The 18,199-nt window shown below is 39.0% G+C and overlaps 1 pseudogene; it reads left to right on the forward strand.

Moving 5' to 3' along the window:
- Nucleotides 1–5,395, forward strand: part of LOC102863903 — an 18,789-nt pseudogene extending 13,394 nt beyond the window's left edge.
- The last annotated feature ends 12,804 nt before the right edge of the window (nt 5,396–18,199 follow it).

Genomic DNA, 18,199 nt, shown 5'->3' on the forward strand with positions numbered 1-18,199 from the left:
GCTATGAGTCACAAACGACTCGATGGCACATAACAACAACAACAGCAAACAAAATTACGCAAACCTCACTTCTAAGAATCAAATTGTAAGTCTTCCTACTGTGTGTGGCCGGGGACAAGAGGAAATCCTGTTAAACTGTAAACCCAGGCATGAAACTGTTGGTCTGGAATGAGGTATCATTTTACACAGAAAAAAGTAAAGCAAATCCAAACCCACAAAGGCATTTTACTTAACGCTTAGAGTTACGTGTCCAAGAAATTATGTACATGTGTCCAAGTGAGCATACATTAAATTTCAAGTTTCAATGACTTCAAACCTTCCTTCCCAGATGCAGATTTTTTTATAAGCAGAAAATAGATGAGACTTTGGGGCTTAATGAAAAGATTTGTATGGAACACATATGTTTCTCTTTATAGAAAATAATCTCTCAGCCTGTTGAAAATGCCTGGGTCTAAAGGTGATTATGGAGTAATTTTATGTGACCCTTAAATCCTATCATTTTATCCTTTCTGTTTTTTGGTATATCACAGTTCTTGTGAAGGCCTTATTTTTAATTCTGGAGGCATGTTCTGAATAAGGAAAAGGAATAATTTTGCATTTTTAGCTGATTCTATGTAGATATGACTTTCACAAATGTTAAAATATTTTATATGTTAGAAGGTGGGATATGGAAGAGTATATTTAGAATTATAACTTTGTGTTCTTTGCCCCATATTTTAAGGACAGATTTAATTAACTATCTAACAGAGTTTCTTTGCTCTTATAAGAACGTGCTTTAGGGAAATTAGAATAAGTTAGAAGCAAGTCTGCAATTTTCTTGATCTTGAATACCATTTGGGAAAAATGGTTTGAGTTAGTATTAAGTTATCCAACTTGGGGATTCATCTTCTTTTAAACACACACTTTAGAGAAACCATAAATTTATAGTAAAACTTCCCAGAGGGTCTGATTTTTTATTTTGCTGATCCTAGATGTGTCCTGATGTCTGTAGTGGTATGCTTCCTGTAGGCTTTTCTGCAAGGTCAGCATTTTGAAATTTCCACATGAATCGAATTCATTTTAGCACCCACAATTAACCCGTGAATAATCTGTGACAAGATATAGTGACATTTCTTTGCAAATAATAGGTAATGCGGGTATTGAAAAGTTTACATCAGAAATATTGGTCCTATCTCCAAAACACAGATGTTGCTGTTGTTATGTGCCATCGAGTTGCCTGTGACTCATAGCAACCCTATGTACAACAGCCCCAAACCCTGCTATATCCTGTGCCAATTTTATTGTCTCTGACACACCTACCCCCATGACCCCAGTCACTGAATCAATCCAGCTCATTGAGGGTCTTCCTCTCCTGCACTGTCCCTCCACCCTTCCAAGCATGACGTCCCTCTCCAAGGACTGGTTCTGCCTCACAACATGTTCAAAGTATGTCAGATGAAGCTTTAGAATCCTTGCTTCCAAGGATCAGCCTGGTCTCACTCTCTCTAGCATGAACCTGTTTGTTCTTCAAGCAGTCCATTCAATACTCTTCTCCAACATCACAGCTCAAAGGCATCAAATCTTCTTCTATTATCATCATCCAGATTTCTGATGCATAGCAAGTTATTGCAAAGACTACTGCCTGGATCAGGCACACCTTGGTCTCAAGACTGACATTGTTGCTCTTCAGTACTTTGGAGAGATCTCTGACAGCAGACTCCCATTGCAATACAACTTTTAAATTCCTCGCAGCTGGTACCAAGAGTGTTGACTGTGGAGACAAGCTGTTAACAATTTTAATCTCTTCACCACCTATCATGATGCTGCCAATTGGCCCAGTGGTGAGAATCTTTGTTTTCTTGATGTTGAGCTTCAATTCATATTGAAGGCTGCATTCATTGACCTTCTGCAACAAGCACTTCAGATCCTTCTTCTTTTCAACAAGCAGGTTGTCATCTGCATAACACAGGTTGTTGATGAATTTTCCTCTAATCCAAAACAGAAAGAAAGTAATTTTAAAGAACAAGGTGTACTATGGCCTGGATCAGGTGCACCTTAGTCTCCGGACTGATGTTGTTGCTCTTCAGTAATTTCCCCATTCAGTTGGATTACCCTTTTTGGAAATAGGAACAAATATATAGCTCTTCAGTATTTTGGCCAGACATCTGTCCACCAAATTTCCTGGCATAGATTGGTAGGCATACCCTAGGCTGCATCTGTTAATTGAAACAAGTCAATTGGTACCCATTGATTCTTGGGGCTGTCTGGCTGGCTTGCTGGCTTGCTTGCTTGCTTGCTTTATTTATTTATTTATTTCACCAATGCCTTCAATGCAGCTTGCACGTCAACCTTTACAATTGGCTTCTGTTCATATAGGATAATATTTACACTTTAAACAAAAAATATACCCAAAGTTTTCTGAAAGCCAAACAGTAATTTAGATTGTAGTGTTATGCCATCTAGTTGCCTGAGATTCATAGCAACCCTATGTACAACAGCTCTGAAGCCTGCCGTGTCCTGAGCCGGTCTCACTGACTTTGACACACCTACCCCCATTGCCCCAGTTACTATATCAATCCATCCTCCGGGGTCTTACCCCATCCCTCTATAGCCTTCCAAGCATGATATCCTTCTCTAAGGAATGGTCTCTCCTGGCCATGTGCCCAAAGTATGTGAGATGGAGTTTCAAAATACTAGCCCCCAAGGAGACACTTGATTTCACCTTCTCCAAGATAGATCTATTAGTTTACTTGGTAGTCCATGGTATGGTCAAGCCACTTCTCCAGAATGACCATTCAAAGGCATCAATCTTTCTTCTATTATCCTTAGTCATTGTCCAGCTCTCTAATGCATAAGTAATTGTGAAGACCATTGCCTGGACCAGGCACACCGTAGTCACCTAGGTACTGACATTGTTGCTTTCAATACTCTGGCAAGGTCCCTATCAGCAGATTTTCCCAGTGCAAGTCTTTTGATTTCCTGACTGTGGTACTAACAGTGTTGATTGTTGAGCCAAACATGCTTAAATAGTTAACAGCCTCAATCTGTTCTCCATCTATTATGGTGTTGTCAATTGGCCCATTGGTGAGAATCTTTTGTCTTCTTGATGTTGTACTTTAATCAATATTGAAGACTAGAGTCTTTGACTTTCTGCAGCAAGGGCTTCAGGTTCTCTTCAGTCTTAGCAAGCAAGATTGTGTCATCTGCTTAACATAGATTGCTGATGAGTCTTCCTCCAATCCTGATGCCGCAGTCTTCCTCATAAAGCTGAGCTTCCCATATGATCTGTTCTGCAAATAGATTGAAAAGGTATGGAAACAGGACACAACCTGACACACTCCTTTCCTGATTTTGAACCATGTAGTGTTTCCTTGCTCTGTTCTGAGGACTGCTTTCTGGTCCAAGTATAGGTTTCACATGAGTACAATTAAGTGTTCTGGGATTCTCACTCTTCTCAAGGTTAGCCACAATTGGTTGTGATCCACACAGTCAACTGCCTATTCATAGTCAATGAAACAGAGATACACTCTGCTTTCGGCCAAGATCAGTCTTGCCCTGAACCTTATGCTACTTTAAAAAGATCTATTGGACTGTGCTGCCATTGGGGTCTGTTTGAGAGGTGGTACACAGTGGTGCTCTGGAGCAGCTCTTGGTTCCCTTCTCCAGAGGCACAGAGGGCAGAGGCCCTGGCTAATAGCTTTCTTGCTGGCTACTTGCAGAGTGAGTAGATCATGAGGTCTTGGGAAGAGAGCTAACCCACACACTTGAGTCCTGGGGTCCCTATTGCTCTCCCCGAGCCAGGTGATGGGTGCAAGGTCTGGCTGCCCCTGCCTCTGCCCTCTGCTCTCAGGGAGGTGGGGGTGAGGAGGAAGTCATGGCCGCCCAGGCCCTCCCTTCCGTGAGCACTCACTTCCCTGTCCCAGGGGTTGAAGGCTGTGTACAGAGGTCTCTGCAACCCTAGGAGGTCATCAGCTACCAGCTACTGAGATCATCAGTCTCGGAATGGAGTCTCTTTCCTTGCCACATTCATATGGGTTTAGATTCAGGATTTGTTCCCAGTGTCCAAGACTTTGATAAAAAACTTACTGAAGCTGATGCTTACCTGCAGATCTTGATAGAACAATGAAAATTTCTTGATGACAAACTTCAAAAGTGCAGGGATGATGAACTCTCAATGAGATAACAAATAGCATGGTAGAACCAATCAAACACTGCATTGTATTGCTGTTAGTTGTCATTCAACACCGAGGAACAGTCTGACTTCTCCAAGCCATGTCAACGTGTTTCCAAACACAGTCCTAGAACTCTCTTATTCTAACAGTGAGGATGACTTCTATGATGCTGACGAATTCCATCCAAATGCCTCATCCACAAAGCACTTAATGGAGTCTGGTTCTCATGTTTTCCACTGGCTCCCAGAACTGGTGAGGTAGACATTAGTTACAGTACCTTGTGATGCCTACTACTAAATTACCAAAGAAGGAATAGTTAATTACCTAAATTAAAGATTTTTGAAAAAGAGATCAAAAGAAGTTCCTCTGGATCTGCCTCAGACTTAACACACAAGCATCTCGGGAAATAAAATGAAATCTGAAATGACCAGACACCACAGAATCACTTAAGTCTTCGTGTCTAATGGAACAAGTGATGGGGTTCTTTTTGATTCCCACACTGATAGAGATGATGAAGTAGAAGCAGGATTGTGGAAGAACACAAGAGCATTATCATGCATTTCCTGTATCACGTTAGGCTTGGATAACTACTGAGGTAGTCCTTCCAACATCTATTCTTGAAAGAAGATATCTTTTAGAAATGTATATGGACTTTTTTGTACATCTGGACCTGTCTGTGAGCATAAGGGACCAAAAAGACGCCAGGGATCGAATGGTTCAAGTGGTGAGGTGGTACCTCTCAGCCTTTCATGTGGGAAGGAAAGGAATGGTTGCTAAAAAGCCATGTAAGCCCATTTTGGGTGGAATCTTTCAGTGTCACTGAACATGACCAAATGACACAGAAGAGAACACAGAGCTGGTATCAGAAGGACTGGTCCTCTGGATTTCCAAAAACAGTGTTATATTTGTGGCTGGAAAAGTTTGCTATTAATCCACTTATCTCAGCTTTTCCTGCTGAGTGTTTTAACAAGATACAATTCGGTGCTCATATATGGACCAAGTCAAAATTCCTTAGGATGTCATTTGGGGTATACAACACAGGGCAAGGCTGTGTCTCATGCCTAGACTATGACGAACATTACATTCTCACATTCCTCAATGGTTATGGAAGGTCTATCCTCAGAATACAGTGGGTGGAACTAGGAGGAGAATGCAATATTATTTGTTCCAAAACAGGCTATCGTGCAACTATCGCGTTCCACACGAAACCTTTCTACAGGGACAAGAAGCACAGAATTAGCTGAGTTTTTTTTTCTCTCCACATGACAAGAAGCCTTTTTTGCTTAATTGAAGGGGAATGAAATGATATAATGTATGCAAAATATGCAGCAGAGGAAAATACAGTCTTTATGGATACCAAGAAGTTGCCTACAATCAAGAAGAAAATGAGGAAGTTGGAGGATGAGAATGAGTATGAATCCTGCTGCCTTTGGAAAGATGTCACTTTCAGTTTAAAAGTCAGAGACATTGATGCAGCAACTGAAGCACAAAGCACAGACTCAAAGACAAAGAGCAGAAGCTCGAGAAAGGAAGGAGAAGGTAATTCAATGGGATACAAGGTTATTTCATGAAGATGAAGAATGTTGGCTTTATGATGAACTGCTACTGAAATATCTTAGTGCTGCCAAACATTTGGGAAATGTGAAGTTTAAGTTTTATGACCAGGGCAGTAGGTAATAATTAAGCAGCGAGCTTCCTTTGGGAGACCCTGTTCAATCCCCTCTTTTCACAATGGTTCCTATCTCCGGGATACTGGACTTTCCAAAGCAGATGAACAATTAAAGCAAGAAAAGATTCCTTTCCTCCTCCTTCTGAGGCAATGAAAATTTTAACTTCAGTGTTGAGCAAAGCTTGAGGCTTTGAAAACAAGACGTTCAATCCTTCTCCAAACCCAGTGCTTTGAAAAGTATTCATAAACCCTCGTCTCAAACTCTGCACTCTAGTACTGCTGTTGAGATATATGACGTTTCCAAGTTCATATAGTATTGGGAGATATATGTATCCCACACATACATATATGACATATACTTGATGCTGGATTTTGCATAAATACTCCCATATGCTATAAATAATGATTTGTTTTATAATATTAGTGCACGTAGCATAATCAAGTACTAGAAACTTTTATGGTCTTACCTATAATAACTTTTATTTAGAACTGAATTATTATTAAATTGTATCTAACTTTGGACCACACACAAAAAAATTTATTTGGAATCAAATTGAAAACAGCAATTCAGAAAGTTATATGGCAAGCTTAGGGGCCCGAGAGTTTATGTTAAGGGTAGAGAAACAGATTTGAAAGGGGGCCGGTGAGGAAAACTATACAATTTGAAGAAAGTAATCAATATAACTGAATTGAACATGTAGAAACTATTGGACTGGGTATAAGTTTTGCTGTACATATTTTTTCTAGAAAACTAACTGTTAAAAAATTTAGGTAGATGGTGATACAGTATAGGGCTGTCCAGTGGTAAAATTTCCCCATGATTTCTAGGATGGTTTTCTCCAGCAGATGAACTATGAAACCATCTTAAAGTAAAAATCACTTGGGTATCTTTGGCATAAAGGCCACTCTGATCTTGAGTTCTTAAAAATGAATATTTACTAACCATTTGAAATCCAAATTCTCTTCAGGCTTTTGAACTATGAAAAGGCACCTCTGCCATTCAGAGGATTCAACCTGCATTTACAACTGAAGGCTCTCAGATGAATCCAGCTTTATTTAAGCCTGACCAAATAGGTATTGAAAATCTTAATGAAAGGAAGCTTGATTCTATTGGTTTATTTCTCACCTTATTGAGTTTCTGTCACAGTTGCCTGAACAATGTTCAATGACTTAATTTAATTTACTCTGTCTTTCTGGGGGTAGATGGGAAAGAAACTCATGCAGAAATAGGAGGACCTTAAAACTAAACAGATATATGTAGAAAAGTAGACTACAGAATGGAAAACCTAAGATAACGATACTGAAATCCGATTGTACATTGTATAAGGGTTTGATTCTCTGATAAACTAATTTGAAATTTAAAGTATTTTCAAAACCAAGTGAATGAAAGAGTGATTTTTGCAGCTATGAGCTTTGCAACTAGAAAAAAAAATGCCAGCCAGAATTCAGATGGCCTGGATTACTTTTAGAAAAGCCGTTTTCTCTGCAGTGAAAGAAAAGTGGTCAAATCCTGGGTCAAATAGTGGACAGTGTCACTTATTTAATTCTGATTCATAGTGACCCTACATTTTGTTGCCAAGGATTTAAATCTTTATAGGAGGAGAATACCCATCGTTGCACATTGGAGCACTTAGTGGATTCAAACTGCCAGAGATGCTGACAAAAGGCTGCTTGATTGCAAACTTTATGATAACCACTTGCTGAGTCTGTTGTGAAAATTAAGTGAGTAAGTGCATGTAACATGTATAGAATGTTCTTGGCACACAGTAAATGTTCAATAAAAGGCATATATTCTTTTTATGTCATCCTTATGCATTGTGTAGCACTTTGATGCATAGCAGGTGATTGAGAAGAACATGGCCTCAAACACACACATGTTAGTCTTCAAAATGACATCATTGATCATCAGCATTTTGGAGAGGTCCATGATAGTTGATTTGCACAATGCATTCAATGTCTTCTGATTTCCTGACTGCTGTTCCAAAGGTGTTGATGTTGATTCAAGCAAGATTAAATTATTGACAACTTCAATCCTTTCTCCATCTATCATAATGTTGACTGTTGTTCCTGTAGTGAGGACCTTTGTTTTCTTGATGTCAAAATGTAATCCACACTTGATCTTCTGCAGCAAGTATTTCATATCCTCTTCACTTTCAGCAAGCAAGGTTGTGTCATTTGCATAACGTAGGCTGATGATGAGTCTTCCTCCAATCCTGACTCTGCTTCATAGAGTCTGGCTTCATTAATTAATTTGCTTAGCATACATATTGAACAAGTGTGAGGAAAGGATACAACCCTGATGCACACCCTTCCTGATTTTAAACCATGTGGTGCTCCTTTGCTCTGGTTGGACAACAGCTTCTTGGTCTCGTTATAGATTCTATATGAGCACAATAAATGTTCTGGGATTCCCATTCTTCACACTGTGAAGCATAATTTCCTATGATCCTCACAGTCAAAGGCCTTTATATAGTGAGTGAAACACAAATAAACATTCTATACTTTCATCCAGTGTCTATCTGATGTCTGCAGGGATATCCCTGGTGCTGCAGCCTCTACTAAAACGAACTTGAACCTCTGGCAGTTCTTTGTCTATGTGTTCTAGCCATTTTTAAAAAATGATCTTCAACAATATTTTGCTTGCATGAGATATTAATGATATTGTTCAATAATTTCCACCTCCTGTTGGATCACTTTTCTTGGGAATGGGAACAAATTTGCATGTCTTCCAGTCAATTGGCCAGGTGCATCTGTTAGTTGAAACATGTCAATTGTATTTCATTAGTTCCAGGGGTCCTATAATATAAATTATTAGTTAAAATACATTATAAAGTAGAAATCATATTGTGTCTGAGTTTGGGTAAAGGCTTCAGGCTATGTTTGGAAATGCAGAAATGAATTTGAGAGAGTCTTTGAAAACATCAAGGGTATTTGTGTTTATGATGAGACATACACTTTTAAACAATTTCTTATTAATTTAAATGAAAATTTACAGAGACTTTGGATTTCCATTCTTTCATTGTTGCACTTTTCTCTCCTCCCAACCTTCCCCCCTAGTACAGGACCCTCGTGGAATAGTAAAAGAAAAATTCTTTCATTGTTTTACAATCCTTCCCCCCAGGTCCACTCCACTATCCAGCCTTCACTCTGGACTCCCATCATGACAAAGATACCTAATCACATATCCCTTTTAAACAGTTTTCTCCCTCATGTGCTTCAATGCAGTGTACATTATTTAACCTATCTTTCTCAGTCTCTCCCCAATCCTGATGTCAGTCCTGTTTTATAACAGTGGCACCATGCAGTATTTGTCCTTTTGTGACTGAGATACTTCACTCAGCACAATGTCCTCCAGGGTCACCCATTTTGAATAATGTTGTACGAGTTCCTTGTTTTTCAATGCAGTGTAGTAGACATCTACTTTTAAAATAATAAGCCTTCAAAAACTCTGTGTACAACAGAGTTCACTTAGGTTAGACTAGCAGATATGGTGCCTTCGTGTTGGGAATCAAAAAGGAGGAGGAATAATTGCAAATAGACCATAACGATTGGAATGTGCAATGTGAGAAGTATGAATGTAGGAAAATTGTAGATTGTTAAGGAAGAAATGGAACTCACAGGTATTGATAGACTAGGCATTGACAAAATAAAATAGATTGGCATTGGACATTTTTAATCAGACTATTCTGGAAATGAAAACGTGAGGAAAAAATGAGGTCACATTCATCGTTAAAAAGACCATTTCTAGATCCACCTTAAAATAGAATGCTGTGATTGATAGGATAATATACATGCACATATAAGGAAGACCTATTAATACCACTATCATTCAAATTTTTGGACCAATGACCAGAGCCAAAGATGAGGAAATGGATGACTTCTACCAATTGTTGCATCAGAAATTGCTTTAACATGCAACCAAGATACTTTAAAAATGAGTAACTGGAATGCACAACTTGGGAACAAAGAAAGATTGGTAGTTGGGAAACATGGACTTGGTGACTGAAATGAGGCTGGAGAAAAATGATAGAGTTCTGTACAATCAATGATTTATGCATTGCAAATATCTTTTATAAGAAACACAAATGGTGACTATACATATGGATCTCATCTGATGGCCTACAAAAGAATTGTATTGATCACTTATATGGGAAAAATCCATGGCGAAGCTCAAGATCAGCTTTGAAAACTAGTCCAGGGGCTGATTGTGCATCAGAATATCAACTACTTGTATGTCAGTTCATACTGAAATGAAATAAAATCAAATCCACAAGAACCAAACTTTGACCTTCAGTCTATCCATCCTGAATTCAAATATCATCTCAGGAACAGATTTGAGGCTTTGAATACTACTGAATGAAGATCAGATGAGTGGTGACAGGATATCAAGAATATCATTCAAAAAGAATGCAAAAGGTGATGACAAAGATGGAGGAAGAAAAAAAGTCCAAAATGAGTGAAAAAAGAGACTCTGAATATTGCACTAGAGCACCAATAAGCCAAATCAAAGGGAAGAAATCAAGAAGTTAAAAAGTTGAACTGAAAATTTCAAAGGGTAGCACAGGAAGACAAAGCAAAGAATTATAATGAAATGTGCAAAGAACTGGAGTTGGAAAAGAAAAATGGATGAACTCTTCCAGGATTTCTTAAGCTGAAGGAACGGAAGAACAAATTCAAGCTTCAAGTTGCAATACTTAAAGATGCTGTGGGCAGAATGTTGAATCACTCAGGAAGCATCAAAAGAAGATAGAAGGAGTACACAGAGTCACTAGATCAAAAAGGATTGGCTGACACAGAAGAATTTTATGAAACAACGTATGAGCATGAGCCTGTGGTGATGAAGGAGGAATTCAAGCTGCTCTGAAGAAATTTGCAAAAACCAAGATTCCAGGAATTGGCAGCATACCAACTGACATATTTCAACAAACAGATGCTGTTCTGGAGGCACTCATCAAGTTGTGTCATGAAATCCAGAGGACAAAAATGTGGCCAACTGACTGGAAAAGATCCATATTTGTTTCCATTCCAAAAAAGGTGACCCTATGGAGAGTGGAAATTATCAAACAATATCATTAATATCACATGCAAGCATGATCCTACTCAAAGTTATCAAAAAACAGAACTGCCAGATGTGCAGGCTGGTTTTGGAAGAGACTGTGGCATGAGAGATATTATAGCCAATGTTAGATATATCTTAGCTGAAAGCAGAGAGTACCAGAGGAATGTCTATTTGTGTTTCATTGACTATACAAAGGCATTTGTGCAGGTCACAACAAACTATGGCTAACTCTGAAAAAAACAAAACAAAACCAAAAATTAACCAACCCCGAGAATTCCCAGTACATTTGAGTGTGCTATGTAAAATCTATACGTGGGCAAGGAGGCTGTTGTCAGAACACAGCAAGGAAACATTACATGGTTCAAATATAGCAAAGTGCCAAGGATGAATCCTACATCCATACCTTTTCAGTCTATATATGGAATAGATTGTCTGGGAGTCTGGGCTCTCTGAGGAGGGATGTGGCATCAGGATTGGAGGAAGACTTATCAACAACCTGCATTATGTATATGACACAACCTTGCTTGCTGAAACTGAGGAGGACCTGAGGCATTTGTTGCAGAAAGTCTAGGACTGCAGGCTTCAATATGTATTGAGTTTCAATATCAAGGAAACAAAGTTTCTCACCGCTGGGCTGATTGGGAGCATCGTTATGGATGATGAAGAGATGGAGATTGTTAACAGCTTTAGTCTGCTTGGCTCCACAGTCAAAACTCCTGGTACAAGCCAGCAAATCAAGAGATGAATGGCATTGGGAAAACCTGTTGCCAGGGACTTTGCCAGAGTACTGAAGAGTAACAATGTCAGTCTACAGACTAAGGTGCACCTGATCTAGGCCATGGTCTTCATAATTACTTGCTATGCATCAGAAAACTGGACAAGGACTAAGGATAATAGAAGAAGAATTGATGCCTTTGAGTTGTGGTGCTAGAGAAGAGTATTGAATATACCATACACTACTGGGAGAACAAACAGGTTTGTCCTAGAGAGGGTAAAACCAGGCTGCTCATTGAGGTAAGGATTCTGAAGCATTGCCTGACATACTTTGGGCATATTGCAAGGTAGGACCAGTCCTTGGAGAGGAACATCATGCTTGGAAGGGTGGAGGGACAGAGTATGAGAGGAAGACCCTTTATGAGTTGAACTGACTCAGTGACTTGGGAAATGAGGGTAGGTGTATCAAAAACAATGAGGTTAGATCAAGATACAACAGGGTTCAGTACTGTTGTACATAGAGTCTCTGTGAGTTGCAAGCAACTCAGTGACACACAACAACATATTTATTTTGTAGGGCTGGTATAGACTTGAATGTAACAAGGAATCAGTAGGCCAAGACAAAAAGATGACTCAAGAATGCCATGCTACACTTTACATCTTTCATAAGGTGTCCATAGTTGTAAATAGTTTCAGAAGCCTTATCATTTTTCTTTTGAGTACTTGGTAGATTTGAACTTCTGATCTTTTGGTTAGTAGCCCAACAGTTAAGCTACTGCACTATCACAGCACCTATTATTAGTGTAGAGTGTATTTTAAAGAAAAATCTTTAAAGATGGAAAAGAGCAGATTAAGCAAGTAAGCCAAAAGAAGGGGCATACATGCCACATATCATGGAGAAACATGAAGCATAGAAGCTGAAGACATAAGAATATTTCCCTGTTGTAGAGAATGAAGATTAGCTTTCCTCTAGAGCACCCTGTATCCAGGCTTCTAGCCTCCTTTCCACTGCTTTTGCACAATGAGCATGGAAGACCAAATAAGAATGAATACCTTTGAACCGTGATGTTACTGAAGAACATAGAATACACCATATATTGCCAGAAGAACAAAGAAATCTCTCTTGAAAGAAGTTCAATCAGCGTGCTCCCTGAGGATCAAGGTTGGTGAGACATCATTTCATATTCTTTTGCTAGAAGGGCCCAGTCAGGCATCCTGTTCAGTCAGTGAAACAAAGGAACACTCTTAAAGAGATGGATTGATGCAGGGGCTAAAACATGGGCTCCAGTACAGCAGTGGTTGTGAGGGTGGTTCAGGATTAGACATACTTGGCTCTGTTGTACATTGAGTCACTATGAGTCAGAACTGATGACAGCTCATAGCAACAGCAACAGCCCACTACCATTGGGTTGATTCCAACTCATATTGACCCTTGAACTACATATAGGAGCACCTCCCCTCAACCTCACCTGCTAAAGTGTTTCTGAGACTATAAATCTTTATGGTAATATAACTGTCACATTTCCCCCTAGGGAATAAGTGAGTTTAACATTCTGATCTATGGATTAGAAACAACAAGGAAGACCTTAGGAATGTGGTTGGGCTGTCACAGCTTACACGAATGGTGTGTTCTAGGGACTACAGGGTGTTGTTAGGTAGTAGTTGAATTCATTTTACATAGGTGGAAAGACTCATCAACAACCTGCATTATGCTGATGACACAATCTTGCTTGCTGAAACTGCGGATCTGAGGTGTCGCCTGCATAAGGTCAAGGACTGCAGTCTTCAATATGGATTGAAGTTCAACACCAAGAAAACAAAGGTTATCACCACTGGGCAACATATAATAGATGGAGAAAAGATTGAGATTGTTAACAATTTCAGCTTACTTGGTTCCATGATCAACACTCTTGGCACCAGCAGTCAGGAAATGAAAAGATGAATGGCAGTTGGAAAGTATGCTGTCAGGGGCCACCCTAGGGTACTAAAGAGCAATGTTATCAGTCTGGTGACTAAGGTGCTTCTGATCCAGACCATCATCTTTGCAATTACTTGCTATGCATGAGAGATGCTATGCAAGGACAATGGCTAAGGATGATAAAAGAAGGATCAATGTCTTTGAGCTATGGTTATGGAGAAGAGTATTGAGCACACTGTGGACTGCTAGGAGAACAAACAGTTTGTCCTGGAGAGGGTGAAATCAAGCTGTTCCTTGTAGCCAGGGATTTTGAAGCTCTAGCTCACATACTTTGGGCATGTGGCACCAGTCCTTGGAGAGAGACAACACACTTGGAAGAGTGGAGGGACAGCACAGGAGAGGAAGACTCTGGATAAGTTGGATTGACTCAGTGGCTATGAAATGGAATTAGGTCTGTCAAAGACGATGAGATTGGCTCAGGATAGGGTAGAGTTCAGAGATATTGTACAAAGGGTGGCTATGAGTTACAGGTGACTCAACAGTATCTAACAAAAACAACAAACATGAGTCTGGAAAGAGGAGAGCTCAGCAATTTCTTAGCAGCTAAGAAGAACATCAGCATAGCTTTCCTATACAGTCACTTTTGGAGCCCGGGTGGTGTAGTCTGTGTTGGACTGTTAACTGAAAAGTCAGCAGTCCAAATCTACCAATTGTTCTTATGAAGAAACTTAAGAGAGTTTATTTTTGTAAAGATTTTTAGCCCATCTACAACCAGGAGAGAATAAAATAGATGAATGGGACATTCTAAGAATCAAATCCCTATGTACATCAAAAAGTTCTCAAACAGGGTAAAAAGGAAGGCCACAGACTGGGAAAAATTATTTGGTAATGACATATCTGATAAAGGACCTATATCTAAAATTAATAGAATATTCTAGCACCATAATAAGATAAAGGTAAACAATCCAATTGCAAAATGGGCACAGGATATCAACAGACGTTTTGCCAAAGAAGACATTTAGATGGTGAAGAAATGTTCAAAATCCCTAACTGTAAAAGATGCAAATCAAAACAACTATGGGATATCACCTCAACCTGGGAACAGTAGCAAAATTCAACCAAACAGCGAACAACAAATGCTGGCAAGGTTGTGGAGAAACTGGAACACTTATTCACTCTTGGTGGGAGTATAAAATGGTGCAACCACTATGGAAAGTTATATGGCTCGTTCTCAAAAAGTTGCACATAGAAGTACCATTTGACCCAGCAATTCCACTATGGGGACTATACCCTAAAGAAATCAGAACTGTTGGCAAAGAGGAGGTAAAATTATCTCTCTGTGCAGATGATATGATAGTATACTTAGAAAACCCTAAAGACCCAGGAAGAAAACTACTGGACATAGTTGACCAATTCAGCAAAGTGGCAAGATACAAGATCAACATACAAAAATCAATTAGATTTCTCTACAGTGCCAAAGAGAATACAGAACTAGAGCTAAGAAAAACAATACCCTTCACAATAGCTAATCACAAGATTAAATACTTGGGAGTAAATCTAACTAGAAGCACAAAGGATCTATTCAAAGAAAATTACAAAACATTACTACAAGAAACAAAAAGACATCTGGAGAAGTGGAAGAATATCCCTTGCTCATGGATCGGAAGACTCAATATTGTGAAAATGACAATAATACCATTCAGTGCAATCCCAATACAAATACCAATTCCATTCTTCAACGAGATGGAAAAAGCAATCTCCAATTTAATTTGGAATGGAAAGATGCTCAGAATAAGTAACGCACTCCCTTAAAAAGAGAAACAAGGTAGGAGACATCTCACTCCCTGGTTTCAAATCCTACTACACTGCCATGGTGGTCAAGACAGCGTGATACTGGTACAATGACAGAATTGAGAATCCAGAAATCAGCCCATCTATGTGTGGTCAGCTGATTTTTGACAAGGATATGAAATCAGTTAAGTGGGAAAATGACAGCTTTTTTAACAGAATGTACTGGCAAAATGGAAAATTATCTGCAGAAAACTCAAGCAAGATCCACACACTCACTCCATACACAAAAATGAACTCAAAGTGGATCATGGACCTAGGACTAAAACCAAGGACTATTAACTTCATTAAAGAAAAGTTTGAAAAACTTAAAATTTTGGAAGAACTCTAGAAATCCTAAGCCACAGCATAAACAGTCTTCCAAGCATTGTGAAAAATGTACACCAAGAGAGGATAAAATAGGTGAATAGGATCTTTTAAAAATCAAATCCCTATACACATCCAAAAACTTCTTCAACAGAGTAAAAAGGGAAGCCATAGAATGGAGAAAAGAAAATATCAAAACAACTATGAGACATTATCTTACCCCAGTAAGAATAGCAAAATTTAACAGAACAGTAAACATCAAATGCTGGTGAGGTTGTGGAGAAACTGGAACCCTTATTCACTGTTGCTGGAAGTGTAAAATGGTGCAACCACCATTTTGGTAAGCTGTATGGTGCTTTCTCAAAAAGTTACAATAGAAATACCATTTGACCCAGCAATTTCACTACGGGGAATATATCTTAAAGAAACCATAACTGCCACCCAAGCAGATATATGCACACCTATGTTTAATGTGGCTTTGTTCACAATAGCAAAGAGTTGGAAAAAAACCCAAGTGTCCATGAAGGAATGAATGAATAGAGAATCTCTGGTATATTCATACAATAGAATACTATGCTGCATTGAAAAACAAGGAACTAATTATGCAAAATGGGTCACCCCAGAAGTAATTATGCTGAGTGAAATATCTCAGTCACAAAAAGACACATACTGCATAATGCCACTGTTATAAAAGGTGACTGACATATGGGTTGGGGGGAGACTGAGAAAGAGATGATAAATAATGTATACTGCATTGAAACAGATGAGGGAGAGAATAGTTATTGTCATGACAGGATTTCAGAATGAAGGCAGCATAGTGGAGTGGACTTGGTGGGAGGGATTGTATAACAATGAAAGAATTTTTATTTTACTTTTCAAAGAGAAGAGCAAATTGAGGGGAGGGGTGGGCAGGGAGAAAAGTGCAACAATGAATGAATGAGAATCCAAAGTCTCTCTAAATTTTCATGAAAATTAAAAACAAAGAAAGAAATCAAAACTACCACTCAAACGAATATATGCACACCTATGTTTATTGCTGTGTTGTTCACAATATCAAAGAGATGGAAACAACCCAAATGGCCATCAAAAACCAAACGGTTAGAGAAGCTGTGGTATAATCACACAATAGAATAATATGCCGCACTATAAAACAAGGAACTCATAAAATATTACACAAAATGGGTAACCCTGGAGGACATTATGCTGAGTGAAATATCCCTTCCACAAAATGACAAATAGAACATAATTCCACTGTTATAAAACAGGACTTACATCAGGGTTGAGGGGGAAACTAAGAAAAGAGGGCATGATTAATGGACACTGCACTGAAACAAATGAGGGAAAGACCTGCTTAAAAGGAATATATGATTAGGCATTATTTGCATGACAACCATCCAGAATAAGAGCTGCATAGTTAAGTGGACTGGGGGAGGGTGGGGGGAGCAGGGGAAGAAATTATCCAATAAGGAAAGAATTTTTTTTCCCACAGAGAAAAGTGAACTAGGGGTGGGGGTTGTTAGGGAGGAAAATGTGCAATAATGAATGAATAGAAACCCAAGTTCTCTATAAACTTTTTAAAAATCTTAATTAAAATATTTTTTTTTAAAATAAAGATTTACAGCTCCTGACATCCAATGGAGGGTCTCCATTAGGAAGAATCGACTTTATAATGGTGAGTTTTTACCCTTTTAAATTTTTCCTACTGTCCTGTATCTGATGAACAGAAGATTTCCAAGGGAAGCTAGAAAAGACAAAGCCAAATATTATAATGGAACATACAAAGAGTTGAAGTTGGAGAACAAAAAAGAAAGAACTACCTCGACAATTCTCCATGTGAAAGAACCAAAAACCAAATTCAAGCTTTAAGTTACAATATTGAGAGAGGCTATGGGCAAAATCCTGAATAATCTAGGAAGCATAAAATGAAGATGGGAGGAACACAAGGAATCAGTGTACCAAAAATAAATAAATAAATAAATAAATTTGGTGGACACTGACAATTTTCAGAAGCACCATGTGAACAAGAGCTAATGATAATGATGTTCAAGCTTCACTAAAGGCACTGGCAAAAAAATAAGGTCCCAGAACACAACAGCAATTGACAGAATACCAGTCAGTTTGTTTCAACTAATAGATACAGCCCTGGATGTGCTCACCACTCTATGTCAGGAAATTTGAAGGACATGGGCAACGGGCTGGAAGAGATCTATCTTTGTTCCATTCCCAAGAAAGAATTCCCAACAGAATGTGGAAATTATCAAACATTAATATCATTGTTGTTTTTGTTGTTATGTGCCGTCGAGTTGCTTGTAACTCATAGTGACCCTATGTACAACAGCCCTAAACCCTGCTCTATCCTGTGCCAATCACACTGCCTCCAACACACCCATCCTGATCACCTAGTCACTGAATCAATCCACCTCATAGAGGGTCTTCCCCTCCTGCTCTTTCCCTCTACCCTCCCAAGCATGATGTCCTTCTCCAACGGCCGGTCCCTTCTTACAACATGTCCAAAGTATGTCAGATGAAGCCCC

The sequence above is a fragment of the Elephantulus edwardii genome, unplaced genomic scaffold, assembly GCF_000299155.1.
Source record: "Elephantulus edwardii isolate Elephantulus edwardi_28Jun2011 unplaced genomic scaffold, EleEdw1.0 scaffold00067, whole genome shotgun sequence".
Lineage (NCBI taxonomy): Eukaryota > Metazoa > Chordata > Mammalia > Macroscelidea > Macroscelididae > Elephantulus > Elephantulus edwardii.